The sequence below is a fragment of the Notolepis coatsorum genome, assembly GCF_963971535.1.
Source record: "Notolepis coatsorum genome assembly, chromosome: 13".
Taxonomy (NCBI): domain Eukaryota; kingdom Metazoa; phylum Chordata; class Actinopteri; order Aulopiformes; family Paralepididae; genus Notolepis; species Notolepis coatsorum.
The window spans coordinates 114,882,558-114,897,841 of record NC_140177.1 but is presented as its reverse complement, the minus strand read 5'-3'; the positions used below and the strand labels follow the sequence as shown (position 1 = coordinate 114,897,841).

Sequence of the window (15,284 nt, the reverse complement as noted above, 5' to 3'; positions counted from 1 at the left end):
TATACAACAAAAAATATATATATTATTTTGGAATATTGCAACTATACTACACAAAAACGTGAGTACACAAGTTCAACTCATGTTCAGCCCATATGTTACTCATTAGCACTAAAAGTGATTTTTCTTTATTGTGTACGAAACTTCAGAATGTTATCTTTCAAAAGAGACCAGGCTTATATGCATGTGCTATAAGCATAAAATATAAAGATAAGCTTTGCAAAAAAAGTATGCAGTCCTCAAGTTCAAGTAAAAAAAAAATCCACTTTTCTGGGCGCATGTTATGTGGTTAAATTTGGGATATTGCAACCACTGCAGAAAAATGTGAGTACACAAGTTCACATTCAACTCAAGTTCAGACCTATATGCTCTATTTCATTAGCACTAAAAGTGATTTTCCTTTTTTGCATTAGTAACTTCAGAATGTTATCTTTTTGGCCATGATTATAACAGGCACAATCATCTCTGAAATATTTCCGGTATCACGCTCTGCCAGACAGGGTTGTCCTCTTAGTCCCGGTCTGTTCAATCTATCATTAGAGCCGTTAGCACAATATATAAGACAATCCCAATCCATAGAACCTATCGTAATCAAGGGCACACAACAAAAAAATTGTTTATATGCGGACGATGTAATATTGTTCATGAAAAACCCCAACACCACATTGCCTCATCTGCTCAAGTTGATTGAGGACTTTGGTGATTTATCGGGATTTAAGATAAATTGGCCGAAGTCGGCTTTCCTTCCACTTAACACCCCTGCAAAAAAAGATACAACCCTCCCAGGACAGATACCGATGGTAAAACATTTCAGATGCTTGGGAGTGGAAATATTCCCTACCATAAGACAAACGGTGAAGCACAACTACACAAAAATCCAAAACAAAATCAAAGACGACCTCGATAGATGGGCAAAACTTAAGAACACAGTACAAGCACGGATATCAATAGTTAAGATGGATGTACTACCTAAAATCAACTTCTTCTGTTCAATGCTACCGTTACCCCCTCCAGAGGGTTACTGGAAAAGATTACACTCCTCCACATACAAATTTATTTGGAATAACAAACCACCACGTATAAAAAGATCCACCGCACAGAGAAATAAAGCAGATGGTGGCATGGCATTTCCAGATTTTTTCCTATATTTTAAGGCATACTCATTAAGTCCATTGACAACATGGTTTGACTCCCAAGCATTAGCATCTTGGAGGAAAATAGAAGAAAACATAGTAGCCCCACATAGACTGAAGGACATAGCATACACTAAACTACCAATCAAGCACTGTGAACGAAAATTTGGCCCCATAATTACTCATGCGATCCGGATATGGCGTGAATCACAAAAAAAAAATCCTAACCCACAAGAATGGCACAATCATACTCCCTTATTCAATAACAATGCTCTCTTAATTGGAAAACGACCTATAAGATTCCCTATATGGGAAGAGCAAGGCATACACTCATTAGGGGATATTTTTAACAAACACATTTTTAAGCATTCCACATGGCTTTTTCACAAACAGTTAGAGCTATGTTTGAAGTCTCACGGTGTTCCATTAGACAGACCAATTGAACACCACAGATACCACAAATTCTTCTACTCAAGAGAGACATCGAGAGGTTTTGTTTCAGAATTTTATCATCAATTACTAACGTCCTCGTATGAAACCCTCCAACTTGACTCTGTCTGGAGGAGGGATATACCAGACCTGGAAAACGACTTTGATTGGCAAGGAGCCTGGGCAAATGTCCGACTTACATCAAGGAACCCGGATCATCAACAAATCAATCTTAACTATATTCACAGGACATACTTGACTCCTATAAGACTGTGCCGAATGGGGCTCAAACAAGATTCCAAATGCACCCAATGTACAAATGGGGACGAAGGGACATTTATGCACATGTATTGGGACTGCTCACCAGTTAAGGCATTCTGGAAAGATGTGACCCAACAAATATCAAAACTCGTATCTTGGAATATACCTGTACACCCCTCGGTATTGCTGTTGAATGATGTTTTTGAGTTTGCAGTGAATCCACAGCTAAAGAGATTGGTTTTATCGGGTATCACAGTAGCCAAAAAGCTGATCGCATCACGCTGGTTTCAACCGGAAAAAATGTGCCGTAAAGTTTGGTTTCTTACATATCTCGATGTAATTTACCATGAAATATCTACAGCAAGAATTCTGGGTCTCAATGAATCCAAAATGTCAATGTGGTTAGAAGTGGTGGAGAGAATAAAAGCTAGCTTATAATGGTAGTGTCTGGTTAGGTGCGAGGGATAGTGGAGGTACTTCTCAAGGTGGGGTCCGGGAGGGGGGGGTTCGAGCTGAGCATATGTATGTAGGGTTTTTTTTTTAGATAACAGGTATTATGGGTATATCTTATATAAAACAACTAACCAAAAGGTGATCCCATTGGATGTGCCCTGACAATTAATGCTTGTATATCTTATCGTGTGTTGTCATGTTTGTTTATATGTTTGTTTAAAAAAGAATAAAAAAATTAAATACAAAAAAAAATAATGTTATCTTTCAAAAGAGACCAGGCTTATGCATGTGCTATAATTATAAGCATAATGTATAAAGATAAGCTTTGCAAAAAAAGTATGCAGTCCTCAAGTTCAAATATAACAAAAAAATTGCCGCTTTTCTGGGTGCATGTTTCCAAGCATATGTTAAAACAATAAAGGCATCTTTGAGTAAACTTTGAGTAGAGATTCAAGATTCAAGAGGTTTATTCATCACATACAGTACAGTACACAAGACATAGTGAAATGAAGGTGGCCATGCCCCGCTTCGATTGTGCAAAGTATCATTAAGTATCTCGAGGCTGGGGCCAGCATGTCCTCTTTTTTGGAAATCAAAATATGGTCACCCTACCTTATGCCCGTCCGGGTCATAGTACTACTGGCTATATGGCTCTTAGCAATATGGCTACTGTCGTGAACCATTTTAGATCGGGGCTTGTAAAAAGAGTTTTGGGAATGAGTAAAATGTGCAGGTCCTCTTCTCAGACCTGTGGGGCAAAGCACTGCACACGCATCATGCAAGCTAGCAAGCTACACGTCGCGGCATGTTGATACGATAGCCCCTTTAGCTGCACTCGGCGGCTACCAAGCTAAGCTAAGCTACGTTAGCTACTAACGTTGTATACACAATATGTACAACGACAAAATGATCAAACACCTTATAACTACTACTACTATTGTCGTGTCCATAAGTTCCATGGCAGAATACTTGTGAGGACAAAGGTATACAAAGAGGAGAGAACCATTTTAAATCGGGCATTGTTAGGAGTTTCGAGAATGGCGGCTACCAAGCTAAGCTAAGCTACGTTAGCTACTAACGTTGTATACACAATATGTACAACGACACAATGATTTACATTATTACAAATATGGTAACGTGGTTGTGGCGTTTACAAATAGTGGCTAGCTTTAGAGATGAATGGCTATGATCACGGAGCAATAGTGTTAGGTGAAACAGATACATTTTCATTCATCACTCCTTGGCTAGTAGTAGCAAGGCTCTCTGCTTCCGGCCACTACCTGCCTGTGACTCTCAGAGCCCCTCGCTGCCCTGCACCTGACGTGACGTCATCATTAACACTTTAATCGCCGGAGACGCCGAAACTCGTCATTCCCCGCCATGCTCATTCTGCCGAAGACGCCGTAACACGTCTTTGATATCAATATTTCAAAAATCTGTGATCGAAATCATATTTCTCCCCCGGGGACCTGAGATATACTGCTGAGCTCCACTCAACTCTCTAACGGTTCAAGAGCGCCATCTGGTGGCCGATCGGCAGATCGCCCAACAGGAAGTGATCTGTGGATGAAGTAGTGCTCACCCATATTTCGTCCGGGCACTCGCTATCGTTAGAGGGACTCCATCTTGACACAGTGAACACCGATCGGTGCAAATAACTCGATAAACAACATGATTTGGACGTATATACTATTATACAACCTGGAAATGGATCGGGTATTTATACATCCCATAATAGGAATATCTCTGCTCCACGCTCATCGCCCAACAGCCCGAGGAAGCTACGGTAAGATTCAGCGTTTTTTTTTAACGTGTTCCATATAAACTGCTCTGATGATCATATCACCCACACTAGATGAATGATATAACGTCGCCCACGGAATTATAAACGACCCCCCGCCCATCCGGTCAACATCAGATGATAAGTAGTAACTCCTAGAAGCACATCCAGTTGAAATTTTTTATCTCGCACAGATTCCTACCAAACTGTATTTGATCATCAATATAATGCATTTGGGGCTATAAATCAAGTTCTGGAGAAAGCTGCAGAAAACGATAAAAACATACTTATACTTTAGACCGTATTTTAGTATGAATATGTGAATGAAAAAGTATAACGTTGCTACACTCTGAACAATAGATATAGGACATTGAATGGGCCATAATAATGTCAATTTAGCAATACAATTTAAAAAGTTATAGCCCTGCAAAGAAGGGGAACTTCTCCATAGACAAATAGAGCTGGCGAGGGATGGTAAATTATGAATTTAACCATGGCGATCAAAGTGTTAAGATGACACACGCACATTATTGAACCATGGATTAAAATATGCATGTGCGTGGAGCTTGTGGTTTGGTTGACAAAATGTTTGATAAAAACGCTAAAACTGGGTCAATTTCGATAATCTTTTTCCCCCTCTTCATGAAAGTCAGCGTTGGCCTAGTCACATTGTTTATTGAACAAAAATACAACCTGCAAGTTGGCCTTTAAAGTACTTTTTGAGTATTTTGAAAAGCCTCTACTTTTACTTTCATTTGAGTAGAATCTTAAAAGAACACGCCAACATTTTGTGAAATTTGCTTATCATCTTCTCCAGAGAGAGACAAGAAGATAGATACCAGTTTCCTCTCTGTGCGTTCAGTAGAAAGCTATCTGGCTGCACGTTAGCCTAGCTTAGCACAATGAATGGAAGCGGGCAGTGACGACGGGTTGCCTAGGCACTGTCCAACTAACACCTCTCCCGAAGGGTACCCGTCACTGTCCGCTTCCATTCATATTCCATTCCATTCCAAAATATGACGCATGCTTAAATAGGTTTGCACAAACCAATTTCAACCAATAATATGGCAACATATTTTTAATATGCTCCCCCTCCAGAGCCTTGTCGCGCAGTGTTGCCAGATTGGGCAGTTTCACACCCAATTTGATTGGGCGGGTAAAAATGGCTTTGGGCGGCTTGTGATAATTTGGGCTACATTTTGTGCCATTTGGGCGGTTTCCTGGCTCCCCAGATGAAAAGTTACATTTAATTTATTCACAACCCTAACTCCTACACACTGAATAACACAATGAATCAACCCCTCATCTCCAGTTTGAATGAATGTGATTGACAGGTATTCTCTACAATAACAAACAAGGGAGAAGGTGCAGGGAGGGAGGGACCAGATAGACTCTGACACGAAATTATGACATACACTAACGCGCCACTCGCAAATTTTGTGTCGGAGCTGGAGCGAGCATCTGGCTAGTCTTGCTAGCAGATGGGGGAAATGTAAAAAATACAGGCGGGAGTGGGAAAGCAACCTCGAGTTAAAACAATGGATTGCGTCTGTTCCAGGAGACAACACAAGCCTGCTGCAAATACTGTAATGTGCAGTGTTGTATATTAATCTGACTATAGGTGGTGGAGGTCCAAATGGACTGTTAAAGGGTGTGACATTAATGAGTTCAAAGTACTTCTTAATTTAAAGGTTTTATACAAAATTATATTCATATTTAAAGGTTATTCACAGAATGGTACAGTCCTCATAGCTGCTGTTCTGCCTTCTAACAATTTCATACTCACAAAATACAGCATGCAGATTTCATCAGTTCATGGTTCAGAGTTTTCTGGATTGCCCCGGTGGAGAAGATAGAGAACTTCCTCCTACAGAGTCCATCCTTTTATCCTCTTAAACTGAAACCCCTCCTGCTTTTCCTAATCCCAATGATTGGCTTACGTCTTTTCTCAATTTCCTGGTTACTTCTATCCTATCACAGCCCTGCTCTGTCTGGTGATGTCACAAGATCTTGAAAATGCAACCCCCTCTCTTTTTGAAGGCTGGCTGTGGCTACCGCGCCTGTTCTTTGCTCGGTCAGCCTATGACCTCTGACCTCTACCTACTTTTCAAGACTAGGCGTTGTCACATAAACTGGTGATATTGTGGTCTTTTGTAATCATGTATAACTCTTTACCTTCTATTAAAGCAGTATTAACTGTTACCTGACTTCTCTCTATCAATATTTATTTATATTTATGCTATTATATCTCAGAGTCTTCAAGCTCTTTTGGCTATAGTCTGCTCCACAAATTCCACTCTCTGTCTTCTGCTCTGCTCACCTAGGAACTTGCCCAAAGGGCGTCCTCTGCTCCCTGTCTAAACTCATCTTAACTCTATATGAACTGGCCGGGGTCTTGAAAGGTGATCTTGATTGTAGGCCTGAGTTTGACCAGCTGGTCGATCCTCACCCTCAGGGGCCCTTCGTGCTCTGATTGCCAGAACGCACACAAGAAGCTAACTTCACATTCCTTTACAAGAACATTTACAGAAGAGATTAAATAAAACCCATTTTATATGACAGCAGCTTAGAGCCCAACTGAGTGACCTGAAGACCCCCGCAGAGACAAGACACAGCGATCCAGAGCATAACTTCTGCGACGAAATCAATGTAAAAGTCAATCACATCTACTGTAGCAATGGATAGAAAAGTGTCATGCTTTTATCGTAAAGTGCACAATTCTTTCGCATTTCCACTGGACTAATGGTTGAGTCTGTGTGACGTTAACCTCCCACCTAATGGATTGTAGTGGTATTGGACATAACATACGGTTATCCTATAACCATAGTTATATTAGTATAGCGAGCGCTCTGCACTCTAGTGGAACCACATCCCTTTATCAATCTAATACTGAATAATTTTCTCCACATGTACACACCCATCCACCTGGCCACACCCCCTTCCGCTCCTCTACATAAGTGGGGTCGTGGCCATACTAACAGCTCCTTTCCAAGTCTTTCACCACCGAAGGCGAAGACCATGGGGTCCTCAGTGAGTCAGTGCAGAGCGCTCGCTATACTCATATAACTATGGTTATAAGATAACCGTATGTTATATTATCGTATAGCTTACGCTCTGCACTCTAGTGGAACACAGGAGCTGAGCAGAGCGGAAGCTCGACAAATGTACCCGCTGAGGCCCCCCACAACCATCAGAACCGGGGAGGACCCAAGCCCCCGGACCCCCCTAGAGGGGGACGGGAGGGAATCGGATCCGACTGTGTGAAGAGGGTTTAGCACCTCAACGCACAGGGTGAGCAGATTGTGGGACTTACCTTCACAGAAGGACCCGCAACAACTCAGGCGCGCATCCCACATGCCACTATGGAACGAACAGGGGAAAAAAAACGTTACAGCCCCCAACATCACAGGGTCAAAGGTCAAAAACCCAACCCTGTGGCAAGGCCGTAGCAGTGGAGCGCGGAGGAGGACCCAGCCCCAGGAACAGCCTGAGGGCCAGGACCCCCCAAAAAAGGGGGCCCGGTGAGGTCAACGATGCCGTAGCATCGGGACCCCACCAGACGGTCACTGATGACACCACCCCCCACATCGCCAGCGTATCGGACAGGGCCCAAATCAAGAGTAGGCCCTTCCCCCCTTTGGCACGCCGCCCTGAAGCACTCTAGCTTACTGCATCTGGTATTCCCAGGGGGTCCCCCATCCAAGAACTACCAGGGCCGAACCTGCTTAGTTTCCGAGATCTGACGAGATCGGGAGTGTCCAGGTTGGCATGGCCGTAAGCCCAAGGGGGTTGATCCCTCAATCCAGGTAACAGGCCAGAATTCAACCTGTGCCTGGAGCACTGCGGACTAGACAGGCGCCTAAAGGGTCTACTGTAAGAACAGTACCCGGCAGAAGGGGTGTTCGGTATGCTGTGCACCATGTCATGACCTCAACAAACCCGACCCCTCCAGCGGGGTCGAGGTTCAAAGGAGAGGCAGACACAATTGGCAGACGTCATGAAAAATGCGGGGGCACACTCTCGGGCAGACGGGGTCAAGCCCGGCCTCAACCCGAGAGTCGACTCTGCTACCAACACACCGGAGAACCAACCACCTCCCTATGTTTAGTTTAACAGGAGGCGGTTGTTCCCTTAACCCACCAAGAAAAACCTAGAAACAAAGTGTTTCAGTTTTCAAAGGGTTAACCCAGGCCAACAGGTCGACGGGAACGAGTCCAGACCTGGGCCTGGCGGACCGGGACCTACACAGGGATGCCTAAAGGGGTTGACAGCAACCACCTCGACAGCCCCCTCCCATCCCTGCCCAGCAGGGGGAGGGAGGAGTGAAACAATGGAGAAGGACCAGGCCCCCTAACACAGTGCAAAGTACAACACAGTATGGACCAAGCACGTCACTGTTATGGGCAAGCCGTAGTGGCATACACATGACACACATATCCACGACATCAATCCCAGCGAAGCCCGGACCGACCCAGCATTTTCCACCTGGAAAAGCACAAAGTCCTTCGGGGTACCAGCACAGCAGATCTGCGCCCCGGCGGACAACGGGTTAACTGACTTGATCCGGCGTGACCAGAACCAGTCCTGCGTCCTAGTCCTAAGAGGGGGGTAGGTACGCGTGTCGATCTAAATTTCTAAAACATCACAGAGGGCGCCACCAAGATGGACAGAACGTGAATGCGCTGCTCCTGGCGGCCCACCCCATGGGCGTGAGACCCCTCCGCCAATGTAATGATCTACTCCGTCATCTCCCCCCGGGGATGCACGTGAGTCATCGAGTCTTACACTGGCGCTCGGTAGAGATAAAAAATCTCCTTCCTAGTCACCTGCATAAAAAAACGCTGTTTCTATGAATTGGGCAACCAAGGCGCGCCGGCCCAAAACGTGGTTCCACATTGGAAGCACCCAGGGCCAGCGCTATATGCACGTCAAGAACCTGAAACACATCAATGGTGAATTCTAATAAGAAAACACCAGACGACGTTCCCTCCATGCTGTCTGGGACGAGCAGCAGGAAGCCGGTCAATAAGACACAGACACGGGCCTTATATGACGTGACTGAGGGCAACCCCGTCAATTCTGCTCCTCACATAAGAGGGGAAGACAGAAGTTCCCCCAGAGAGACCTCCACGTGAGTACAATTGAAAAAGATACATGCAATAATAATTGGGCCAAGTGACCAACGGCCCAATACACACTGTAATAGAGAGCAGAGCAGATTTTGAATGCAACGCATCATCCAACTTTGACAAAGACAGAATAGTATAGTATAACTTGAGATTGTATAATATAGCATTGTATAACAGTGTACATAAAGACCCAGTGCCTCATCCATAGCTAACAGTGTATTGCACTACCACAGGACCTAGCATGTCCTACCATGCTCTGTAAATAACTCATGTACATATGCCCTACTTTGTTAACTTGTTTTATTGCACAATGTTGTTCTATTGGATTCTTATTATATATTACTATTGTATTATGCACATCGTTGCGGGCAAGACCCCCCGCATTTCATTGTATACTTGTATGCCGTGACAAATAAAACTCTTGACTTGACTCTTGACTTGACTCCCTGTGACGCGCTGCCCCTCAGCCGAAAACTGACAGGCAGGAGGTCCCACCTCCCGGCCAATCAGTAAAGGGGGGGGATGATTTTATCAGCCCACCCCTCATGACCCCTCACCCCTGATACGATGCAACGACAAAGCAGAGCCATGACACCAGTCATAGCGTGCTACATGAAAGCGCATTATACCTGTTAGGGTAACAGCTTCACATTCTGCACGCCAGCCACAGACGATAACCTCGTCTGTGCAAAAACCGGTTTCATACATTGCTTCAGGCTCATGTGCAAACTTGCCACCTGACTTTTTACACTTTTACCCTAAAGTAAGAAAAACACAGACCAAGAGAGGGGCCAAGGGCCCTGGTACAAGAGCTACACATGTAACTTCTGTAGACCAACACCTAACCCAGTTGTGGATCTAAACGTGAATACGATACACACAACCCTCCATCACAATAAAAAAGGGCAAAAAGTTCACTCTCACTACTGTAAGAGGAACGCCGTTTTTTATGATGAGAGAAGACATAAGTCCTCGATTAAGTGCTGGTCACAGGCCTTGCTAAGGGGCTGTCTACACGAACGCTGGGTTTAATGTAACCGTGATTGTATGTGCGCAGTTGCACTGTTCGCCCACACACAACCGGGGTTTTGCTACACTGCAACCGTGGTCTTTGAAAACTGGAGTCCAGGGTGAAGTTTTGCGCACATCCCGGTTGCAGTGGTTGCGTGTGGGCATAGAAACCGAGGTTATTTCCAGTGTTTACAGCAGAGCTGTCCCAAGTAGCGTTATATGAAAATGATTGTAACAAACTTTTGTTCGAAACGTATCGTCTGTGTTGAAGAGTGTTGTGATCAACTGATGTCTGTTGTCGCATTCCTGACCTGACGCTGAGTAAACCTGAAGCTGCGGCTAAACTGAAAGCTCACGTGTTGTCAAGTTATTGTTATAAGAAACCCAGTCCAAACTACAACAGTCTGCATCCCCTTAACAATTGTTTGTATTGAGCCGTATTGTATACTACCCATTCTGCAATCTGTTAAATAAAGTTTTCATCCATTTCTACTAGCGTTAGCGTTAATAGCCTCGAATCATTTCACCCACCCCTCACCACCTTACCCCTGATACGACGCCAAATGTGTAGAGTAAAAGCTTTACATGATGCACGCCAGCACAGCCGAAGACCTTGTTTGAAACAGGTTTCCCACAGCTCTGCTTATGTGTGAAAAAAACTTGCCACTTGTTATTTTCATCATTATCCTCAAGTAAAGAATAACAAGCTAAGAGAGGGACTCAGCCCTCGATCATATGCCACTATGCACAGCATTGTAGGGTACCCCAGCCAGTTGTGGGCTCAGCCACGTTGTCTAAACGTTACATGAAGACACACAACTTCTCATCATACAACAAAAAACCCAGTTCATTTTTACTCACGTAAAAAACAACGCTGTTCCTAGGTAGAGAGAAAGGCACAAGCCTTGGCCAACGCTAACCCAAGCTATACAAAGCAACCAAGACAATTCTCACACAGCACATGTCGTATCTCCAAATGTAGTGAAGTAACATATGTTTTGTAGACAAAGACATCATTATTAACAAAAACATTCGGGAGGGGAAGGAAGGAAGAGTGGGGTAATGTCCAATGGACACCTTACCTGCACCAAGGAACGCAGGATGAAAGGCCGCAACACAGGTTGGTCCACCACGTTGACGAAGGCCTCTCGCTGGCTAGGCCAGAAGAAGCAAAGCTCAGCTCTGGCGTGATGCCCCCCTCCTGCAGTCGGTCATGCCGCAGGCCCGACAACATCTTCTGCCAAAGATGACGTCGTAGTCAGTGTGCCAGGGCCTGCTATTCTCACGGCTACGCCAATGGTTGTAGCCCAAGCTAAACAGCTAACTCTAGGCTAACTGATAGCATCAAGCTAACGTTCCCAGCCGAGCGCAGCCGGCAGCTAACGTCGTAGCTAAACAGCTAACTGGCTAACAGTTAGCTCAAACCGGCTATGGCTAGCCACTAGCTCACGCAGAAAGCAAGCTAAGCGGCTACTACTGAAAACTGTACAACGTGAGAAAAGCAATACAGGCCAGCTGTCTTTTCCTCTTCTTATCTGAAGAAAAAAGGGAAAAAAGGCAACACACGTCCCTCTTCAGAACGGTGTTTACCAGACACAGCGGTGTCGGCACCAAGCCCCTCGTTGAACGCGGGCTATAGCCGACCTGAGCATGGAGATATTCTCATAACGAACACCAAGCTCACCTCCCTCGCACCGGGTGTTTTTCATCTTGAAAAGCGGGGCCAGCATGGCGACAGTGGGTATCCGTTTGTCCAGAGACCCGGGGAATTGAACCGCAGATTCTGAATCACGGTCCCAGGAAAACAAAGCTACGACTTCACTGAGGAGGAGCTAATGTTATCGTGGGGCATCAAACTAGAACCCCCTCCACGCCGCTAAGGGGCAGCGAAAAGGATTCTAGCCTGGAGCCGACCTTCGTAAGCTGTGTAGTTGTTCCCCCCACAACCGACACACCTGGCGCCCGCGTCGCAAAAAACATCACCCGCCCAGAGAGGCCGTCAGCCCTCCCACGGCCGATCGCCTCCCAAGCAAAGTGTCCAGCTGCAGAGCCGGAGGCAATGCCGGCGGGGATTGCTCAGCGACGCGAGCCCCTAATGCGAAGCGCCGGTGGAGGTCAGAATGATCATCATCTTCTAGACACTCCGGTGGCGAAGACATTATCGCTGTATTTCCTCGAAAAATTGTGAGAGAGAAAACAAAGATATAATGTCAACGCAGCTCCTTTTCTCCAATAACGTAACTCCTTTCCAATAACTCTTTCGGCATCAAACTAAAGTGGTGTAAACAGTCACTTTTCGGTGGTGAAAATAGGGAAGGAGCTGTTAGTATGGCCACGACCCCGCTTATGTAGAGGAGCGGATGTGGGTGTGGCCAGGCGGATGGGTGTGTACATGTGGAGAAAATTATTCAGTATTAGATTGATAAAGGGATGTGGTTCCACTAGAGTGCAGAGCATAAGCTATTGTGACGGATCATATTGGTCTGCGTTGTGTTGATGTTAAATGTTAATGTCCCGAGGGGGAGTCGAACAGGGGGCTCCCGCGTCCGCGGGCGACGACACAGGCCGCTGCACTAAGAAGTGAATTCACTCCTAAGTACCGTACCTATGCGTCTATTAACCCTGTTATGGGGAAGTGAGTTTAATTTACCAGCCCGCACTGCCACAGTCACTCGTCAACACACCTGTTTCCGTGACTGTGGACATACCCACGGGCTTCCCCGTTACACTCACCTCCCTAAACTCACGCCCCTCAGGACATCCGGGTCGTTAGGCACCACTGTGACGGGTCATACTGGGTCTGCGTTGTGTTGATGTTAAATGTTAATGTCCCGAGGGGGAGTCGAACAGGGGGCTCCTGCGTCCGCGGGCGACGACACAGGCCGCTGCACTAAGAAGTGAATTCACTCCTAACTACCGTACCTATGTGTCTATTAACCCTGTTATGGGGAAGTGAGTTTAATTTACCAGCCCGCACTGCCACAGTCACTCGTCAACACACCTGTTTCCGTGACTGTGGACATACCCACGGGCTTCCCCGTTACACTATACGATAATATAACTGTGTGTGTAACAAAATATCAACCTATTTGCCAACCTTTAGACCAAAAACAACCTGATAATTATTACATACATACACAGGACAGACAGAGAAACCCTCTTAATAAATTGCGAAACCCTTTAATAAATGGCAGTAAAAAGAATTTGGGCTATTTTTGTGATGATTGGGTGGGCTCAGGGCTCTGATTGGGCTATTTGGTCTCAGTCAAATCTGCCAACACTGTTGTCGCCTCACAGAAAAGACAAAGTGGTACCTGCTTTGGCTAGACTAAAGATACTGGCCATTTCTAAACTTATAAATATTTTACCTAGAAACATAAAACTGCTTAGCAAGCCTTGTTGTAACCAAGATATTCACTGAAAAACCATTTACTTCATCCTAAGGATTTATCCACTGCAGTCAGTCGCAAGATCTGCACTGTAAACAATTACCAGCATTTCACAACATTTAACAGTATTATCTTACATTTACATTTACATTTAGTCATTTAGCTGACGCTTTTATCCAAAGCGACTTACAAGTTCTGTGCGACAAGACAGCAAGAAGGGTATAACTCTATCAGCTGAGTAACAATGTTCATCAAAGTGTTGCGTGTTACAGTGTAGGTTAGTTTATTAGGACAAGTGCATGACAGTAAGGTTAGTCGGGGTTAGATTTTTTATTTTTTTATTTTTTTTTATCATTTCAGATAATGGTTGAAGAAGTGAGTCTTTAGTCGACGGCGAAAGATTGGACGGGATTCGGCTGTCCTAACTGGGATGGGTAGTTCATTCCACCATTGTGGGGCAAGGACTGAGAATAGGCGGCTTCTCTTTGATGACCCTCCGGGAGCTTGGATAGGAGTAGATCTGAGGCGGCCAGAAGATGCAGAGCGTAGGGGTCTTGAGGGTGTGTAGTTAGAGACCATTGACCGGAGGTAGGCGGGAGCGGTTCCCTTTGCCGCACGGTATGCTAGGTCGAGGGCCTTGAAGCGGATACGTGCAGCAATGGGGAGCCAGTGCAGGTCCCTAAGAAGTGGGGTGACATGGGCTGACTTCGGTAGGTTTGAGATCAGGCGGGCCGCTGCGTTTTGAATGAGTTGAAGAGGCTTGGTGGCAGTGGCCGGGAGGCCAGCTAGCAGTGCGTTGCAGTAGTCGAGGCGGGAGATGACTGTTGATTGGACTTGAATGAAACCTAACCTAGCCTCTTTTGGCTAACCTACCATCTAGCCTGCACAGGAGTCTGTCTGATTGAACCACACATGTTGAAGTTTCTTGGCGAAATCTTTTTTTCTTAAGTAAATTTGACTCACCATGGTGGTGTGTTGGTCTTGGTTATAAGGCCACTTTGACTTTCAAGTCATTCAAGTAAAAAGACAATTTCATCAGCCCAGCAGCCAAGATCTCCCCTCCACCCATTGAGCCTTGTGCCATTTGCATGGTGATAAAAGGACTGTGTGTGGAGCTATATGTGCGAGGTGTGTGGCTAGCTAACATAATGCTTAGTGGCTAAGAGAAACAGAGTATTGACTTGTAATGAGATCAATTACATGATGAGACGAAACCTCAACACACACAGTGACTTTATAAGTCATTTTTGCTTTATTTATGTCTGTTTCAGAGCAGCAATGGGAGGGCTAGCTAGTAGGTAGTTAACTTACTGCTTAGCATCGCTGATGGCATCCAAACTATTCCCAAGCGAGTTTAGCTCCAAATGCCGCTCCCCATCGTTTTCATTGGCTTATATGTCGTGCTGGCTTCACAGCGCCACCTGATTGGCCGTCGGTATGCAGGGTTGATTCAGATAAAGTGACTCAACGAGATCTTCTGATAGCAGGTGTTCATAAGAAGTTTTGAAAATGTGAGATTCTTTAATTTTTTTGCATCTTTATTGATTTTCGTTAATAAGTAACTACATAGTTAATTCTTTTTTGGAGTGCTACGGTTTTACTTTTATTTGGAAATGTTTCTGAACAAGTGCTCTTACTCAAATAACATTTTACTCAAGTGACAGTACTTCCATATTTCAGTAATATTTCCACCTCTGCCTAA

The 15,284-nt window shown here is 45.1% G+C and overlaps 1 protein-coding gene across 1 annotated transcript in view; it reads left to right on the top strand.

The window, feature by feature from the left end:
• The window catches only part of proca (protein C (inactivator of coagulation factors Va and VIIIa), a), a gene marked incomplete at both ends in the record, with an annotated part of 86,198 nt that overhangs the window by 65,207 nt on the left and 5,707 nt on the right, over positions 1-15,284 (top strand). The gene's annotated exons all lie outside the window — the stretch shown is intronic.